Source organism: Choloepus didactylus, chromosome 12, assembly GCF_015220235.1.
Source record: "Choloepus didactylus isolate mChoDid1 chromosome 12, mChoDid1.pri, whole genome shotgun sequence".
Lineage (NCBI taxonomy): Eukaryota > Metazoa > Chordata > Mammalia > Pilosa > Megalonychidae > Choloepus > Choloepus didactylus.
In genome coordinates, this window is record NC_051318.1 from 5,170,665 (window position 1) to 5,191,419 (window position 20,755).

General features: G+C 45.6%; 1 long non-coding RNA gene across 1 annotated transcript in view; it reads left to right on the forward strand.

Moving 5' to 3' along the window:
• Positions 1-1,303: 1,303 nt before the first annotated feature.
• The window catches only part of LOC119507269, a 36,570-nt gene continuing 17,118 nt past the window's right edge, over positions 1,304-20,755 (forward strand). The window contains exons 1-2 of the long non-coding RNA XR_005211177.1: positions 1,304-1,485; positions 2,237-2,318. This is a non-coding gene — a long non-coding RNA (uncharacterized LOC119507269). The remainder of the gene's footprint in view (positions 1,486-2,236; positions 2,319-20,755) is intronic.

Consider the following 20,755-nt stretch of genomic DNA (forward strand, 5'->3'; position numbering starts at 1 on the left):
TATAAAAGCCAATCCATTTCTGGTATTTTGTGTAACAGCGGCATTAGCAAACCAGAACACCCTGCCATATAAATATGATCACTGGTTTTTCCAATTCTACAAAGAAGATATTATTGTTACATTTTTGAGTGTGCTAATAATATGTGCTTGTATATGGAAACCTCCTTATTTTTAGAAATGCATATTGATATATTGATCTCTGAAATTTACTGTAAAATATCTCAGCAAAATAAAAACTTAAAACATATGGCAAAATGTTAGCAATTTTTAAATCTAAGCAATGGATAGTTGGATGTTCATTGTCCTACTCTCTCTGGTGTTCTTTTATGTTTGAAATTTTTCATAATGAAATGTAAAACAGGAGACAATTCTCAGGCATTTCCAAATAAAACAGTAATTACTTCAACAAAATCAATCTCCCAGAAAAACATTTTATGCTTTCCAGATAATCCTATCCCTGCCCTTTCTGGTTGAGGCTATAATCCTTTTAATTCACTTCTACTCATTCATTGAAGATTTTAGCTCCTGCCTCACTATTTTCTCCACCTCCACTTTGTCATTAGGTGTGGCAACTTCAGCACCACACAACCACCAACACGCTGGCCTCTTGGTTCAGTCATTTCCCCACTGCTGCAATTCCCTTCCTCAGCCCACCTCAACCCCCTACTTCTGTTGTCACACTCTAAGTCACCTCCAGAATCACAATTTTGAACATTCTTTTTTTGTAACCACCATATCTCATTGTTCTAGGGTCCCCATTCAAACAATTCTTTGACTCCTTGCTAGGGACTCTCAAGCCATTGCCGTCCCACTTTTCCTGCCATTTCCCCCCGTTATTATAATTGTTCTCCTTTCCTATAGCCCATCACTACATACACTGTCTGACTGCCCCACCTGGGTTAAACCAGTTCTCAACTGCAGGTCGCATCTGAGCAGCTGAATGTGGCTGTAGGAAAGCACACAACCCCGCTGACTGGTATCACTTTAAATCTCTAACCACAAACCTCAAGTGAGCCCTTGGGACTCCCTGGCAATTTCACTCTCCTCAAACCTCCAAAACCACTTTTGTCTTCCTCATTCTCGGCTGATCAGAGTGCTTCTGGTTTTACTGAGAAAAATAACAACCATCATTAGAAAACTCCCTCATCTTCCCACCGCAAAATTGATTGTTCTAACTTCAGCTTTACCATAAGTTCAACCTTCCCTTCCCAAAGGAAATAGGGGGGCTGGGAAGAAACATCAGGTCTCTGCACATCAGCATCAACTCGTATCTTTTGTCCAGTGGTCCTTGAAATGTCAGGGCACTCCTCTCTTTCCAGTCTACTGTCGCCCACGTAACTGAGCAGAGGTGGCTCTGGGAAGGACCTGGAGGGGACATCACGGTCTCCACTCGCTGCAGGAGAGTGCACGGTGCCTCCTCCTGGGGACCTGACCATGTCCTCGGTCAGTGGGCAACACTCCAGAGATGATGACTGGAGGCCTCTGGTAAGCCCCTCTTGCCCCTGAGGAAGGGGGCCCATCCCTGGGAACCACTGAGAAACAGTCAGTCCTGCCTTGTTGCCCTGTTCACCACTGCTTTCTGCTCAACGCCCAGGTCCTGCTCCCTTGCACCCCTCACCTCCCCCCAAAAAAACCCTCTTTCAGCCAAAATGAAACAAACAAGAGAAAGCCCTCGCACGGGGCACTTCCTGAGGAGGAGGGGATGCCCACTCCTGGCACAGCCAGTCCCCGTGCTGTCCTTCATTCTGTGCTGTGGTGAAAAGAAATTCCCCTCAAAAGGGTGATTCCTAGAATAGGACACCAGCAAAATGGGTGTTTCCTTCAGAAAGGCTGAGTACCCGCCTGTGGGAAAGGCAAGCCGAGGTGTTTGCCGGTGAGGTTGCTTCCGTGCACTTTTGCCCAAGGAGGACGAGGGGCTGGCACTGTGCTCGCTGCCAAGGAGAAGAGTGGGCTTGGGGTGGACGCCACGGGCCCACTTCCAGCCCCCGATTTGGAGGCGCCTGCGTGGCACCCAGCTGGAGGTCTCCAGGAAGCTGGCTCCGTTCATCTTTCCTTTTTGATCAGATACGTGTCTGATAAATCTTGAGGTTTCAACATGAAATAAGCAGGGCAGGGGGAGCAGGAGACTGGAGGCTGACAGTCCTGGAGGGGAGCCTGGCACCGCCACTCAGTAGCTGTGTGATATTGGGTAATTTACTTAATTAACTAATCCCAGCTTCTGTTTCCTCATCTACAGAATGGAGAACAAATAATACCGAGAGTTGTTGGTGCAGATGAAGAGAAACCATCCTCACAGGAGTTTGCCTCAGATACACACAGTAAGTGGCCAATAAATGCCTGTTGTCCCCATCAACACCATAGACTTACACCCTGGCGCCTGCAGCGAACCAGCATAAGAGGTTAGGTCTCCTTTGGAGAATTTGTTTCCCCCAAATTGCCCTGACATGCAAGTAGGAGCAGACACCAAACACTGTCACCTCTGAAGGGGGACAGACAGAGGCTGCAGGCAGGGCAGCGAGCGCCGAGGGCTGGGGGTTCTGGGAGAAGCTGCCGGTCAGCGCTGGACACTGACCATGGCCAGGGCAGCTGCTGGGGAAGGAACCAAAGACAGCGACACCCTCTTCCAAAACAGGCTTCTAGAAAGCTTGACTGCACATGAAAGCAGAGGAAGGAAGAAATCTAGTTATGCTGAAAGGATTGAGCAGGGCTGACTTTAAGCCCAGAAAAATAATAGTCCCATCAAGCCCGAGGGAAACCGTGCCCTGGGCTCCTCCCCGGGACTGCGGAGGTGGGCCTGGTGCTGAAAGCCTTTTGCTGACACCCGCAGGGTTTTCGTGCGGCCCCAGGTCCTTCCCTGGCGTCCCCTGCTCACGAGCCACCCTCTGTCCCGCGTCCTTCCCCTGCAGACCCTCAACACAGCTGGGTAATAGCCAGCCGGCCCCATGTCCGTGAGCTTCCCCACCCCCCAGGGCCTTTCGAGTGCAGCAGGAGGGGGATCCTTCCACCAGGTGGTTCACTTAGGTCACCACCAGGGAAATGTCCTGCAGTGGTGCCCCCACCTTGTTCCAGAACTCTCTAGGCTGCACATACCCCTCAGGAGGGGTCCTGATTGCTCACCAGGTGGTGGGTGAGCTTCTCCCCAAGCCCCATCTTACATCTGCTCTCCTGGTACCACCTGTGCCCATTAGGGTCCCCAGGGAGGATTTGGAAGTGTAAGAGGTTTGGGTCCAGAGAGGCCTGTGGAGGTTGGGGTGGGGGTGGGGGAGCAGGGGTGGAGCTCACCTCCAGGCAGTTCAGACCCCTGGGGGGAAAGAGGGGTGCAGAGTATGCATTTGGGAGGAAGAGCCTCAGACTGCAGCTCTGAAAAGGTCTTGGCCACACCTGGAGGAGCCCAGAGCTCAGATGGCCCGAGGGGCGTCCTGCATGGGGCAGGGGAGGCCGGCTCCAGGCCCCGGCAGAGCCACCTTGGTGGGGAGCAGCCCAGGGAGAGGGCTGCGTGGCACCGACGCAGTGGGTCCAAGCCATAGCAGGCTCTTGAGGGCACAAGACAGGTGTGTGTGAGTCTATATCCTGAGGTGGGCAGTGGTCACACAGGTGTGTGCACTCCGGGAGGTTAACCCAGCAGGACCCTTAGGACCCAAGGACTTCGCGTATTTGGATTATCAGGCTACAAAATTAAGCTAGTCCTCAGGCTTGGATTAGGTAAAACTTTCAAAGGAACTACAAAATAAGATGCAAATAGTTAATCATTTGAAAACATGCGCAATAAAGAACATCACGACTGTTTGTAAAATTAATGTATGACGAAGAAGAATTTTTGTGCATTGGTAATCAAGGATATGATTTGACCTTCACCATTGGTATGATATACTTAATGGTTATTTTCCCAAGGTGGACACGTTCACTAAATCAATGGCCCTGCATCATGTACTATTGTTATTAATCTATTCCAGCTACAACACCACATCTGGCATAGCAGCTGTGATGATGGCTACTAGTTGGTTGAGCTGACAATAGTTTATGGCCATTATCCAGGATCCGTCTGGCTTCTGCACGGGCAGACAGGGTGAATAAAAAGGAGAGACATTAACGATCACCACCCTTGCATCCTTTGGATCTTTAATGGAGACACTAACCTCCACCACTCACTCTGGGATGCAATATTGACTTTTATTTACTATCTTGACTACAACAGGGGGCAGTTTCAGGATTCTGTTTTGCTTTTGCTGATATGATAGCTCTTACCCCACAAGCCGAAGACCCACCCAATATCAGGGTTAATCCAACTGTCAAATATATCGATCCCAATTATACACTTGGCAATTGGGAAATAACTACTGGTAGGTGTGTGGAACTAGCAGTCCCACTGAAAGTCAGACTCTAGTTGAGATTCCTTTTTTCATTTGGAATCTGTTCTGGTTTGCTCAAGCTGCTGTTATACAAAATACCAGAAATGGACTGGTTTTTATAAAGGGGTTTATTTGGTTACAAATTTACAGTTCTAAGGCCATAAAAGTGTCCAAACTAAGGCATCAATGAGAAGATACCTTCACTGAAGAATGGCTGATGGCATCCAGAACACCTCTGTCAGCTGGGAAGGCACATGGCTGGTGTCTGCTGGTCCTTTGCTCCTGGGTTCTGGTTTCAAAATGGCTTTCCCAAAAATGTCTCTTGGTTTCTCTCTTAGCTTCTCTCTCTCAGCTCCTGTGGATTCTTGCTTGTTTTCCCAGGGCATTTCTAAGCATCTGCGGGTCCTCTCTTAGCTTCTCCAGAACAAACTCTGGGCTAGCATCTCTGAGCTTCACATCTCCAAACATCCTTCTGCCTGCATCTCCAAGCATCAGATTTCAACGGCCTTCTTTAAAATGTCTCTCTCTTATAGGATCCCAGTGATTTAATTAAGACCCACCCTGAATGGGCAGGTCTATATCTTCATAGAGATAATTTAATCAAAGGTCTAGCCCACAGCTGATTGAGTCACTTCTCCATGGAAACACTCAATCAAAAGATTAATGCCTGCCCTCACAAGGTTACATTAAAGAATATGGCTTTTACTGGGGGACATAATATATACAAACCGGCACAGTCACCATATGCTTCTGCTCTCACCCTCTCTAGGGCCAGCGCCTTCCTGTGGTGTACTGGAGCTCAGCCTCTCTGAACACTCAAGGACTTAGTTCCTGTGATGTTCCCTCTTTGTCATCTGTCAGCTTTCCCCAAGTAACTGCATCATCATCAAGAATGCAGTGATAATGCAGTGACAGCTGTATTGCTAGGGCCTAGAAAAGTGCCTGAAGCGTAACAGGGGCTTAATAAATGTCTGTTGCCTTTCAGCTCCCTGTCACAATTTGAATAGAACGATTTCCCATCCTGCAGATATTCATAGCAAAGTTCTCACCTGTTCCAAAAAACACATCATCTTTATCTGGCCCTGATTAGATGTTGGGCCATGGCTACTATCTCTTCTTGTATCTTGGAAGGCCAATCTGTTGCACCACACCTATCCCCTTAACCTGACATTTCGTTTTACATAAAGCACTGGAGTAGAAAATCAAAGTTTACATAGTGGCTAAAACTTGATGGTCGGCGCCCTAGAATGTGATGTTGGAGAAAAGATTCTCTATAGTGAAGTCTCATTCCAGAGTGTTGAGACCCCAGAAGCGAGAATGACTGTTTTGTAAACCAAAACCATGTTTCGGGAAAGCAGTGAGGGAGTCTTCAGTTTTGGCTTTCACTTAGTTGTCTGAGGCTAATGATCTTGGATGACTGAAGGAAAATCCCCAGCTAGTGCCTTTGTTTTATGGACACTCACTCTGCCATTGTAATCACAGCACAGTCGGGCTGCACATTTACTCACCCTCTGGCTACACTGTGCAGAGAGAACGTGGTTTAGTTCTGAAATACTTTACTTCCTAAAACAGATCTAGTCATCATCATGAGCCCTTGTGTGTGGCAGGAAAAGACTTGTCATGAACAATTTCTCAGTTCCTTTAGGTGTAAAGAGACGCTCTGTGGGTAGTGGTGGCTCAGGGTGTAGAAGGTGATGTTTTAAAAATGTTTGTAATCAATTCCTTCCTAGAAATGATTGAAAAGGCTGTTGCTTATCAGTAAATATTCAGACTTCAAAGTTCTTCCCTTTATGTGCAAGTCTTTGTGTTGTCCTCTCTCTGCTCACATTTTTGCTAGTGCCATCCCCTTGTTTACCTGCTGTCTCTGTTTCCGTGGCTGCTGTAACAAAGCACCACGAGCTACATGGCCTAAAAGAACAGAGACTGGTTGTCTCGCAGCTCTGTAGGCTGCACATCTGAGGTCAAGATGGCGGCAGGGCCCCTCTCTCTCTCTGAAACATGTAGGGGGAAATCCTTCCTTGCCTCGCCCAGCTTCTGGGGTTCCTTGGCTTGTAGAAGCTTCACACCAGTCCCTGCCCCTGCCTCCACGTGGCCTTCTCCCCCGTGTGTGACTCTCTCTTCTTCTAAGAACACCATCATGTTGGAACAGGGCCTGCCCCTCTGCAGAATGCCCTCATCTTAGTTTGCGCACATCTGCAAAGACCCTACTTCCTAATAAGATCACAATCACAGGTATTGAGGGTTAGGACTTCAGCATATTTTAGAGGGACACAATCCAACCCATAACATGGGGTCACTGCTTCCCGTAAAGCAGCTGCTGCTGGGGAACTCCTGCTCTGTCTTCAGGGAGGCTTGGGGCCCCCCTGCTTTTCTTTGCTTCATTGGCCTCTCCAGAGATGGGGTGGCTTTGTCCTTGCTGTAGCAACTCCCTCTAGGAAGTCGCCTGGTCAGAACCTTAACCCTTTGCTCACCAACCTGGAGGTCTGGAGGGACTTCTGGATCTCCCCCATTTGCCTGGAAGCCAAGTGCTCCAGGGCATTGACTCGGGCTTTCTCTCCACTTCCCTCTGCCCCCGGAACACCCTGGGAGCTGAGGAGCCCTGGAGAGGCAATCTCCTTTCTACACTTACCAACGGGGATGAGAAGAGAATCCCCCTGTCCTTGTTTTTTCCAGGACCTCACTGGGATTTGGGCTCAGGGTGGGGGGCAGGGAGCTGGTGGCAGGAAGCCGAGGGCAGCTGCTGGCACACTTGTGACTGTTTTCCTCCCTCTCCATCTCTCTTCCTCTTCCACTCTCCGCCTGGGAGTTTCTGCTCTCCACCTGCTCCTCCTTTCTGACAGCCACTTTCCCTGTTTTATAGCCTCCTCCTCCTCCAGTGGCCTTCCCTCTGCCTCCTTCCTTTGGGCCACATCCCTGGACAGGATTCAGAGAGAGAAGCCAGATGACTGATTACGGAAGATCTGAAAATCTTACTGCGTTACAACAGCGAATCTCAATATTCAATTTATTTAATTGTCTTTTATTAAAATGCTGTGCTGGTGAGCCCTCTGTCTTGGGGCTTGCCCCCATGAGGCTTATTACTGCAAAGGAGAGGCTAAAGCTGCTTATAATTGTGCCTAAGAGTCTCCCCGAGTGCCTCTCTGTTGCTCAGATGTGGCCTCTCTCTCTCCAGCTAAGCCACCTCGGCAGGTGAACTCACTGCCCTCCCCGCTACATGGGACCCGACTCCCAGGGGTGTAAATCTCCCTGGCAATGCAGGATATGACTCCCGGGGATGAGTCTGAACCCAGAATCATGGGATTGAGAACACTTTCTTAACCAAAGGGGGATGCCAGATGAAACGAAGTGAAGCTTCGGTGGCTGAGAGATTCCAAATGGAGTCAAGAGGTCACTCTGGTGGACATTCTTATGCACTATGTAGATAACCCTCTTTAGGTTTTAATGTATTGCAATAGCTAGAAGTAAGTACCTGAACTATCAAACTCCAGCCCAGTAGCCTTGACTCCTGAAGACGATTGTATAACAATGTATCTTACAAGGGGTGACAGTGTGATTGTGAAAACCTTGTGGATCACACTCCCTTTATCTAGTGTATGGATGGATGAGTAGAAAAATGGGAACAAAAACTAAATGAAAAATAGGGTAGGGGAGGATGATTTAGGTCTTCTTTTTCCTTTTTTTATTCTTATTTTTACTTTTTCTGGTACAAGGAAAACATTCAAAAATAGATTGGAGCAATGAATGCACAACTGTATGATGATACTGTGAACAACTGATTGTACACTTTGGATGATTGGTATGTGAATATATCTCAACACAAATTGAATTTAAAAAATGCTGTGCCGGGCACCTTGCAGACTTAGCCTGTCTTTGATCTAAACTGGAGCCAATAAAACTGCACCCAAGGGTTGCCGTGAGCCTTCCCAGGAGCAGAGCTGAGGCCTGGCTGGTGGGCTCGGCTCAGCGCTGGTCGCTGTCTCTCTCTTTCACAAGGAGACTAATGGAATGCAATTTTTTTTTTTCCTACAGCAGGGTTTGTTTTAATTACGGATGTTTAAAAATGTTTGCTATTAATTCCTTTCTAAAATGATTGACAAAGCTGCCTCTCTTCTCTGGGCACTTACTTAGTTAAAAGCTTTTCCCCCTTAATGTGGCTCTTACAGAAGAGAATGTTTGACAGGGCCTCGTGCACGGGAAATGCCGTCCGGCCGTCACTGTGGGTGAAGTAAACAGACCCTCGGCGCTATGCAGAGCCACAGGGGCTCCCCGTCACACTGCTTTCTCTCAGGAAGAAAATGACCTTTTTTCACTCATACAAAAAAAGCTTAGAGAAATTATGTGCTTTTCCCAAAGGTCCAGGGAAACAGAATATTACAACTGTATCTATCTTCGCTAATTTACAGTCTGGTCCTCTTCTACTCTGTTTCTCTAAGCAAAATTTTGAATTTGGTCTGTGTTTAAACTAAATAGGAAAGTGGATCATTTCTATTATTTCATGGTTTGGGGCTGGGTAATGCGTCTGTTGATTTCGATATCTAACAAAATGGAAGAAAATCTCTAAGCATTACAGACAAGGACTAGACCCGACTTCTGGAAGTTGTGTGTACCCGCTTTCCCAGGCACTTAGTCACATGCTTCTCATACTTCACATAGGAATTTCACAGAAGAAAATGTTTGAGAAAGGGATGGTGTTTAGGTGACAGCAGAAATTTACTAAGTGATAGCTATAGGAGAATTGAAAGTCGCCTTCTAGAATAGTAGTTTGGGAGAAGCTGTGAAAATATTTTGATCTCTCTTATTTGGGAATCATCAGTCAACGGTAGACCCTAAGACTCCCTAAGTGATTTGATTTGATTCCAGAGTGGGAATAAATTGGGCTAGGAGGACAATTGGGGTGCCTTGCTAATTCTTGAGGAAAGAATGAATAGCCCTGTATTTGAAAGGTAGGTGAGACACTTGCATTGAGATAAAGGTTCAAGGTTGCTCCTACAGCACAGGGAAGAGACAGAATTCCAAGGAACAGGGGGTGTCACTGTCAGAATAATTCAATATTTACTCAGTAGTCAATCACTTGTTCATTTCTTCAACAGATACCATGCTAGGTGCTGAGAATATCAAATAAGACACAAGCTCTTCCTCTGTGGATGAGTTCCACTGCGTGCAAAGATTCTTTATCTGGAAAGGGAGGGCTTAGGACATCAAAGGAGGAAATTTCTGATCTGAAATGCTGTAGCAAGAGCTGTGGCCACTGGTGGTATAGATGGGAGTTTTGGTAAATTCACGGGGAAATCTAGACCCCTTTAGCAAACCAAGGGATGTGGTACTCTGACGGTCCAAAAGAGAAGACCTCCTTGAAGAAGATGCTGAACCAAGTAAGCAGAGGATGGTGGAGGGTCCTGCAACCTGAATTACCACTGCAACTGGGGTGAGTTCTTGGAGAATGCTGAGTAGAGTGTGCAATCCAGCAGACCCTTGTCTCCTGGAGGAACTGAGTATTGAAAAATTTCTCCTTTTAAGCCAGTAAGTGCTAAGGAAGGATGCTTATTATGAGGCAGTGGGTAACATTTGGTGGCTATAAATTTCTATAGATACTTGATATTTATTTCACTTTTATTACTGGTAAAAAAAAATTCTTCTGGGATTTCCTTAAGTTTCTGAGTGGGAGCTTGAGCCAAAAGCAAAGCATGACACTACCATACAACATGTACGACCCAGAATTTTATGAGGAAAAACCAGGAATGAGATCTATACATAAAACTGTTATTCATCCATCCATGTATGTGTTCATCAATTCATTCGTAAAATGTTTATCAAGCCTCTACCATATTCCTGGCACAGTGCCTAGCGCTGAGTATATGGTAGTGAACCTGATAGATCAACTCTATCTTTAGCAGTAGGGAGTATCATTTTTTTAGTGACTGAACTAGGCAGAATTGAAGAGAAAATAGTATGGAACTTTCCTCTTTGTCTCAAAGTCCATCTACTGGGGTAAAGTTTAGAAACACAGCCATGATATGTGTTCATAAGAGTCTTTCCTCTGTCCCACTATAGCTTGGGTGTGAGAGCTCACAGTCACCCCTGGTTTTTCCCGTCCTGAGGGAGAGCTTGCCTCCCGTCCATGTGAAATGCACAGTTTCCCCCTTCTCTAGATGGCAGTGACAGGGTCTTCCATCTCTGCTAGAGTTCACAGCAGCAGCTTGGTTGCCCACATTTTCCTCAAACCCCCAAAAACTATCCCTACCCCATATCTCTTTCCCACCATTTTCTTATTTCACTGAGAAAATAGAAGCCATCACAAGAGAACTCTCTTTTGTCCCCCAGACCAAATCTACCAGCTCTCAGCAATGTCAAAAAGGAGGGACTCCACTCTTGTATTTTAGGCAACATCTCTGCTTGAGCTCTGGATCCCCAACTCCTTTCCCTTTCCATCTACTCAGGGGATTGTCTCCAGTAATTCCCTTCTCTCTCCTGCTTCATCACATTTCTCCTCTCTCTTGTATCATCCCCACCAGTATGAAAGCATAATGCCTGCAAAGTGCTCAGAGCAGAGCCAAGTGTACTGTAAAGGACCCAAAAATGCCATTAATATCATTACCACCACCATCATCATCTTCATCTTCACCATGATCGTTCTTACTAAGGTTTGTGATCATGATAAATGTCAGGCTTTCCATAGTCCAATCTTGAAAAACGTCACTCCAAAGATTTTCATGAGGGCCAACATCTAGACACTTAAGGATGGAGAGAACAAAAAACAGGCTCTGATACTTCTCTGCCTTTATGTGAACATTCTTTCAAGTAACAGATAGGAAGAGACGATGGGCTGATATCACAAGATGTGTGTACTTGCGTGTGGATAATGGGGGAGCCCAGCATGAAATGTGTAATTTTAAGTGTTGCTTTCATGACAATTTGTTTGGAAGAATCTTTAAAAAACTGAAAATAGAAAACTAGCTCACAGATTCTTAGTTCAAAAGGAAGAGGTCGTCATTCGTTAATGTTCTGACTGTTGAGTGCTGGAATGTGCACAGGGCATGACTTTTCCCTGGAGCACCTTGGTCTAAAAGATAAGAACACGCAGAAACGTGTTTTTTTTTTTTTTTTAATAATGACAAGGGGATTTAAAAATAATGACAAGGGGAGTTCTCACTGTTCTTTCTATTGCTAGTGCTTAAGTATTTACCACTATGGAGAAACTTTCTATGCTTCATACTCAACTTTTATTTGAAAGTCCTGTGTTCAAAACCTCCATATGCTCATCTATTGAGAGCGTTAGGACCACGTCGAAGCAGATGGGAGATACACCGGGACTCCATGTAGGCAAGTGCCTGCAGAGAAGGGTGTAGGCAAGATCCAAGAGCTGTTACTCTGAGAGCTCACCTTGCAGCAAGATTGACCCCTAAGTGGACATTTTTATTTTTGGGGCCCAGTATCTATATCCCAATTGTGCTTTGCAGAATCTCTTGTCTTCTGTTGGATGTGGTCAGTCGCAGGGCTTGTCTTCCTCGGGCCGATGGGCGGGCATGTGGCCTAAGCTTGGCCAGTGTGATGTCCTCTTTCCGGAATTTAAGCCTTCAGAACGTGCTTGAGGTGGATTCATCCCAGTAGTGGCCTCCTGAAGAGAGTGCCCCTTTATTCCCGCTGCCTCAATGTCCAGAACAGCCCTGGTTTTTGCCCTTACTGAACTCTGGTTCTTTAGATTTTCCTTTAGCTCCATGAATTACCCAACTTCATTCCAATGCATTTTTCTTTCTCCAGTAAAGAAGCTCAAGATGATCCGTGTTGCTTGCAACCAAAGATCCCCAGCTGATACATGTCCCCACCTCAAGCGGGGGGAACAACTTCTCCACAGTGCCTGCTTTCCACAGTGCCCACGGTGGGGTGGCCACTTCCTCATGAAAGGGTGTTTGCTTACTGGGGGTCCAACTTGAAGGTGAGGTGAGGCTAGATGCAATGCTAGACTTCTGTCTGGGTTGGAACGGGAGCCCACCCACCAGTGGAAGTTACGTGTTGCTGAACCCTTTGATTCCAGGAAGGCTGGGGGTGAGGGGGAAGAGGGGAAGAGCAGAGGATCGGGGCTTGGGGTTCAGGAATGTGCTCCAGTCTCAGTAGAAGCTGAAATTCACCCCTGAAACCACGGCAGCAAAAATTGAAGTGGTGGCGATAACTCTTCAACTTGGGAGGCACACAGATCCCTGGGGCCTCCTCCAGGCTCATCACGTCCTAGATTTAAGGAAGCAAGATCGAATCAAGAATGAACTGGTTGGAGGTGATGGGGTGCCTTGCAGTATGACATGGAGGCGTCAGATAGAGCTGGGGTCAAAGCCTAGGGTCAAAATCTGGGTTCTTCTCTAGTGATGGGGGGACTTGGGGGATGTTCTTAAGGGGTGAGATGTGTGTCTTGCCTGGCGTGTCTTCCCTGCCTTGCCCCCTTCCCCACTTCTCTACCTGGTGTTGGAGACCAAGTGTGGATGTCCCCACTTTGCACCCCAATGGCAAGCTCTACTCTCCCCACGTGCTACCTGTCAACATCACGTTACTGCTTTGTTTCTCTCACCCACCAGACCACAAACTTCACCAAGCAGCAACCCTGTCTTTCTCAGTCCCCTCTGTGTCCTCAGTACCAAGCATAGTACCTGACACTTAATACAAATGTGCTGAGAACTGAAAAAGTAAAAAGGAGGTTGAGGAGTTGTCAGAGAGGTAGGAGATTCTGTGAAAAGTAAGGCAACAGAAAGTTCTTACCTCCTGTAACCTTACACTAAGTAAAGTATTTGCAAAGTACTGTATTTGAGGTCAGTTGTAAATGATAAAAATAAGTGGTCCCCAGCAGTAATTAGGGGATTTTAATAATAAGATAAATTTTCTCTAATGCATGTTAAATCTTTCACACAGGGTATTCTTTATTACACCAGACCAATCAGCTAATATATGTAGGAACATGTTTAGCTTCACAATGACACACTACAATTTTAATAGCACCTATTAAAGTGCCTGACATATAATAGTTGTTCAGCAACTCTTTGTTGATGGAGCAAATATATTCAACAAAATTGGTCTCATTTAGCACATTTAAGGCTAAACATATCAGTATTTAATTTGACAATAGCTCAGATTAAATGAGAATAGGAAAAGAAAAAAAATATATTTCCCCCCATATAAACTGTGTGTTATAACTTATTCTTGCAAATACATATAAGAAAATCTAAACAGCAATGATACACAGTGATACATTTTTCTGGCCTGGGCTCTAAGCATTTATTAGCTGTGTGACCTGAGACAATACATTTAATTTTTCTGAACTTCTCATTGCTCATAAAAAATATCAAGAGCTGACGTGGATTCCCAGCCTGACAAAGCATCTCTTGCCTTCCTGCTCACCGTTCTAGTTCCAGCCGTGTTCAGTGTCCTCTTCCAAACGTGGAGGTTTCCGATTTCGAACTGGCTTGCGACACATCTTGTCACCTGATCTCCTCGTTCACAAAGAACCTTTGACGGATCTTAACACAACAAATGTGCGGAGGTCTTAATCCTACACGAAAGCCGACGTCTGTTTACCTGACGAGAAAGGGTCACTTCCCTCCTCTTGCCAGGAAAGAGGAGCTAGACCTGCCTTTGGACTTCTGTCTTTATAAACCATCACACACACACGGTTCTTTGCAAAACAGGTTTCATGCAATATCTGTGCAAGCTGCTCGTGACCTTGACTGAAAGGAAGGGTTAGAAGACAGTGTTTTTATTGTTCGACAGAACGCTTCTCTACTGTCAGGTATTACTCCGGTCAAATGCGAGCTTTTTTTTCGACAAGATAGAAGTTGTTTATTTTACAGATAGGCTATGGGAAAGCCTGACATTTCTTTCTAGAATCAATACCATTTTATCTGGTACTTGTAGAAAATCTCTTTAAACAAACAAAGGGGGAATATCAGCAGCAGATCTGGGTATAGAATGAGTCTGCTAAGTAAAACATTGAAATGTCCCCTTGCCACTCACAGTTGGTTCCTGAGAGAATCCCGAGAGCAGATGGGAAGGCTCAGATGTGTGAGAGGCAGGAGGCTGCGGTGATAAACACGGACCCTGATCCCACGAGGCGGTTCAGAAGGAGAGATGTAAAGGAGTGAGCAGTGGCCCCGCACCCCACCTGGGCTCCGGCGCTGATTAGCTGTGTGGCCTTGAGTAATTCATTTAATTTCTCTGAACTCCTCATGGCCACTTCACTCCTTTTATTTTCTTTATAGCACTCCCTGAAACGTCCTTGTTGACGTCCTCATTTATTTACACCTTTGTTTCCCCTCACTAGAGTTCAGGCTCCCCGACAGGAGGGTCCTCAGGGCAACGTTCTCACCATACACAGGGCCCTGGGACAACAGCCAGAGATTCGCTCCATAAAAACCATAGGGAATGACCCTTGGGGGGTTCCTCACATTGGCTGTTCCCCCTGGACCGCTGTCCCCTGTCATGCCCCCCTTGGCCATGCCTCTCCTCGGCCCTCCATGTAGCCAGCTCTCACTCATGTGTCAGCTCTCGGAGGAGACCAAGGCCCCTCGGCTGTGGCACTACTGACATTTTGGAAGGAATCATTCATTCTCCGTGGTGGGGACTGTGCTGGGCTGGCCGACAAGCAAAGACACGTCCAGACATTGCCCAATGGCCCCAGCATGGGGGGTGGTGGGGGCCGGAGAGGGTGTCGGGCTAAAGTTGCCCCTGGGTGGGAACCACGGGTTTAGAGGTAGCCCTCGCTGTCTCCGGAAGTCTGCGGAAGTGCTTTCTTGGGCATCTCTTCTCCCCCTACCTTCCTATAACGGCACTTGTGCTCTAACGACCTACCCTACCCCGAGGCCTGCGGCCACAGCACCCGTCTTAGTTTGCCAGGGCTGCTGTGACAAGCACTGCAGAGCAGCTTGCTGAGCGATGGGATTATCATCTCACAGTTCTGGAGGCTCCAAGTCTGGAATCAAGCTGTCAGCAGGGCCCCACTTTCTCTGAAGGCTGCAGACGGCATTTGGGTGGCTCTGGTGGCTGACCTAGGAGCCAGCCTCGGCCTCTGACAGGTGGCCGTCTCTCCCGGTAGCCTCCTGGCAGAGTCTGAACGTCCTCTGCTCGTGAGGACCCAGTCACACGGGTTCAAGGCTGTGGAAAGCCCGGGCCCCCAAGGGCCTTGACGACTGCACACAGCAGCTTGCATGACCTAGGTCAGTTAAGGTTTGACCTGTTCTCCTTGTACAGTCAGGTGCTAAACGCAATCTATACCTGAAACTACCTCCCCACCCCAAGATACTGTTATCCACAAGATAATCTATAATCCTCCCCTCCTCCCTGTTGATTACAATCAATCCCTCCCTGCGTTGCATGCCCATCTTATGCTCTCATACCCATTGGAATACTGAGCCCTTATAACCAGCTTATTTAGCCCCCGAAAGTGTGGAGGATCTTCACGCTGAGCTCTGAACCTGCCGCCATTCAGAGCAGCTCCTGAATCCATCCAGAGAGGCTCCTGTATGCTGGGCAATGTGACTTGACTTTCCCACCCTGTAGGTAAGCCCCATAATAAAAGATCATGTCTCAGAATGTGTCCGGTGCTTTCTTTAGTCCTTTGGCTACAAAAGCCCTCTTGGGCCGTGACAAAGGCTTAGCCTCATTCAGCTTGGCCTCATCTTAACCAGCAACATCTTCAAGGATTCTGGTTACAAATGGGGCCACCCCACAGGATGGGGGTTCAGGATCTATCCGAAACCATCATTGAGGGAGCTGTGATCCGATCCACGACAGCGCCTAACAAAGTGCCTGGTATGCAGTAGGTGATCAATAAGTATTTTTATTGACTTGACTTGAGTTCCTTCATCTTCAAAATGACAATAATACCTGATTGCTTCCCAGATATTTTGTGGGAGTCATTTAATGAGAGAAAATACATTAATTAAAAAATTATAAAGGAATCTGTAAAAATGAATTCAAATTGTTGTTACTGTAATAACATCTTCACTTGGCACTAGTCTACTCAAGTTTTATCTTTCTAACCTCTTACTACTTCCTACAGTTGGTCTGTCAGAGTTAAACAAAAATACTATATCTTTATGCAACAAAGTCAGTGGCTGAATCAGGATTGAATTCGTCCTGTCACTAAGCATAATTTTATCTTTAGAAACTCAGCCTGGGTATTTTTTTAAAAAATAGGGAGTTGGAAATGCACTAGCAGATTGCTCATTTGGGACTTGATCTTTAGGAGACAAGAACTCAAACACAAATAAAACATGAATTTACTTGGGCTCTGTGGTTTTTCACAAAAGAGTTCTATACCTGCTACACCTATAATAGACAGCTTAATTGTTGTCTTCAATGTATTGTAAAGCTACCAAGTACAGAAGAAAAAATAAAAATAGAGGCAATGTTTATCTGTTCTGATAGAAATAATGGAGAATTATGGTTTCACATTTGAAATACTCCTTCTATTGTGGTTTTGTTAGTTAGGATCAATAAGTGTTTTAATCAGAGGTTTCATGTTCCCATGCAAACAAAAGAGACTGCATTATATTTCAAATCATGAGTGAAAATGGGAGCAGCATGTAGGTAGCATGAATGTCAGAAAAAAGTAGAAGCAGAGGATGTACTAGAAACCATAGCAAAGCAAATAATTGTCTGAAAACATTATAAATAATATTTTTGAAGATGTAATGGTATAGTTTGTTAATGAAAAGCTAAACTTGAATTACTTATTAAAGATTTTAAAACAGCAGAATATGGAGGAGTCAAGTGGTCATTATGGCTCTTTGATTCACCTCTATGCCTTTCCGTCCCTCCCCCTTACCTGTTAGGATTTGTGTGCCAGGTGCTGCAAACCTGCTCCCTTGTCTTGCCCTCCAGCTCCCGTCTGGCAAGTCTCCTGAAGGGTGTAAAGGTTAAGACTACATTTCCCAGCCTCTCTTGGAGCTGGGAGGCCACAGGTGCACTGTGTTTTCTCAAGCGTGGGTACCTGTGGGAACAGTGCCTGGGCACGTGGTGGATGGGCTGGGGGTGGTGATGGCACCCCCTCTGGAGCTGTGCTGAGTGGCACCCTGTGGGTGAGACTTGGAAGGGGGAAGGGAGTGATGGATGGTGGGTGTAAGTATGCAGAAAGAGAATCTTCTGGCATGTATGGTGGTGAAATGTTTGGCTCTTTGGGGGAAGATTTGGTGAAGGAACAGTACACTGGTCCAAAATATTGTTGGCCTGGGGCAGTGGTAGTGAGTTCAGCTAGAAAAATCCCATTAAGAAATTTTGTTAGCTGCTTAACACCTTGTAATAATCCCCTTGCTGCATAAATGAACTAAACTAGACTGTTGCCTGACACTATGGATTCTGGTTGATAACAACTTGTGTTGGCCAAGATCTCTGCTAGGTACAGATGCATGCCCACCTCTTCACTTTTGCTCACTAAAATTCATCCTGAGTTCTGCAGTCTTGGGGGTGGGGGAGGTGGGGAGGAGGGCAGGCATGCAAACAAATAATCACAGTAGAATTTGGGACGTGCTGTTATGGAGTCCTACTACAAGACCAAACAAGAGCCCAGGAGAGGAACAATAGCCTAGAAGGGTAATCGGACCAGGGAAGGATTCACAGAAAAATTATTGTTTGCATTGAACCTTTATGAATGAATAGAAAAATCTCAGGTGAAGAAAGTGGGAAGGGTATTCCAGGGAGAAGGAAGAGAATGTTCAAAGTGATGAAGTCAGGAAACAGGCTGGTGCTCATAGCAAAGTGTAAGGGTTTTGTTACATAACCAGCGTATGGAATTGGCATCAGATGAACCTAGGGAAAAAGGTGGGAGGCCTGGAATGTCAGACCGAGGAGTTCAGCTTTGAGGGTTCTGAGCATGTTTCAGGAAGATAACTCTAGAACAGAAGAGAGTTGGGGGGTCACTAGTGGAAGCAGGAAGCAGGAAAGATTCCCAAGGCTACTGCAAAAATCTAAGGAAGAAACGAGAAGGCCGCCCAAGGAGTGGAAAGGAACGGATGATCAGAGAGATACTGAAGTCGTTGGCGCACAGCAGGAGCCTAATAAATACCACTTAAATGGGACACTGCGGGGAGGTGAGCAAAGAACGTGGCTCAAGGGTTCTTTACTTGGATGAATGGGTGGAAGGTGAACCTCTTCTTGGGGAAATGCGCAGAGTGTTCCAGTGGTACTTTTAGCAGAAAAAATAGGATAAGGTGAATTTTCCCCTATTCATTCACTTTCACCTATCCCTTCATTTATTCTTTCAACAAGTATTCATCGGGTACCTGTGACAGGCTCGGCACCAGGCCAGGCATCGAGATTTCCACAGTGAACGGGCAGCAGACACCAAACAAATGAATCAAATCAGCAGACACGGGCGGGAGGGGCTCTGCAGGACACGCCCGGGGTGATGCACCAACGGCGGGTGAGGGGCGCGTGGGCCAGGGGCATGTCGCCGACTGAAACCTGTTTTCCCAGAGAGGACTGCAGTTTTAAAATCTCCCCTGCCCCCTAGATTTCGTAGAAGCCATAGTCCTTATTGCTGTAAGGCATAGTGGCATGACGTCATTGCGGTATGACGTCATTGCGGCCTGCCGCCACCGCGGTGTGACGCCATTGCAGTATGATGTCATCGTGGTATGATGTCATTGCTGAACCTCTCTCCAGGTGCTTTCCCTTCTGCGGCCATTAGCACAGAACCACGTAATTAATGATTGCCCAGCAAATGTGTCTCCAACGCCACCCTAAGTGGTAACATATTAACGAAGATGCATTTGAGGTTCTCTTCACACTTTTTGAGGGGAGGAAGGGGACGTGTGGGTCTCCCGTCCCAATAATACCTTTGTGTTAGATTTACTACACGTTCTCATTTGTTTTTCAGCAGGGATTCTTTTCTCCATTTCAAAATAGATCCCTTCTGCAGGTAAAGGAATTGTCTGGAAGATTTACAGTGACCCCAGCTGTACTAATCTACAGAGAGCCCGCATGGGTTGCTAGAAGGACATTTATGGGTTGGTAAACTGACATGTCACGGATTTGTCTTGGCTTCCCCTTCACAAATGCTACAGTCTATCTCGATGTATCAAATTAATTGACAAACCTGAAGAAAAGTACATTGTTTAATTGGTCTAGAGCAGTGTTTTTCAGACTATGGATTGCAACCCATTAGTGGCTGGTGAAATAAATTTGGTGGGCTGTGATCAGCATTTTTTAGAAAAGAAAATAGAATAGAAAAAGAAGTAAAAGGATGACAGAATATTGCATATAGAAAGGGTAAGAAGGGTTTGGTGAAATTCTTGCTTCATATGTATGCATATGTATACTGCTATATGTATATGTACTGATTGATGATTGATTGATATCAATATATTAATCAATATGTAAATGTCAAAGAAGTTTCAAAACCATAGATCTAGAAAAACAGTTCTAGAACGAGCCCCTTGCAGTCAGGTCTTCCATGAATAAACCTATTAATAAGAAATTAATTTCTTATTACTGCTGAAAGTACATTAAAAACTATTGAAATTATTGGGATGGAAATTATTTCACAAATCTCAGTTCTGAATAAACGGTGGGTAAAACAAGAAAGTAAAAGAACTCTTGCTTTGGTAAATATATATTTGATATATTAAATTAAGATGTTTTTAAACCCTCAAGGCTTACTAACTTTATTTAGGAAGGGTTCTGTTTCTTTTTACATTTCAGGGATTTCAAATATGAGAGGGATTGACTCATTTTCATATGTATACTAAATATAGTAACCCAAAAGAGATTAGCGATTCAGACTTTTGAGTTGTTTTTATACCTGGCAACAGACTGCTTTGTGATCTATGAATATCCATTATGAATGCCTTCTTTTTGTGCCTAATCATTTATCTTATTTATGGTGTCTTACAATGCTTAACTTGCAATTGCTTTAACACACCACATTAGGATTTTAGTTTCCAAGGCATAACTATTTACTGACATTCTTTTTCATTTCTACTATATGTAAAAGGCAAGGCCATTGCTAACGTTTTGTTCTAAACAAATAGTACATGTTAAGTTTTCCTATCTGTATCACTATGGCTATGCTCCAAAGACTTTGATTTCTTACAGAAATTTTAATTCATTACCTTGTAACAGTGGTCTCATCATTTTCCCTCTTCACTGACCAGTCTCAAACTCAGCCTTCCAACATAGCTTTGAAGCCTGATAAACAAGTGGCTCTTTCTGTGTAAATGTCCAGGATTTATTCTGTTCCATAGTTGTGCCAGTTTGAATGTATTATGTCCCCCAAAACACCATTATCTTTGATGCAATCTTGTGGGGGCAGACATATTAGTGGGGATTAAGTTGGAATGTTTGCATTAGGTTGTTTCCATGGAAGTGTGCCCCACCCAACTGTGGGTAATAACTCTGATTGGATAGTTTCCATGGAGGTGTGGCCTTGC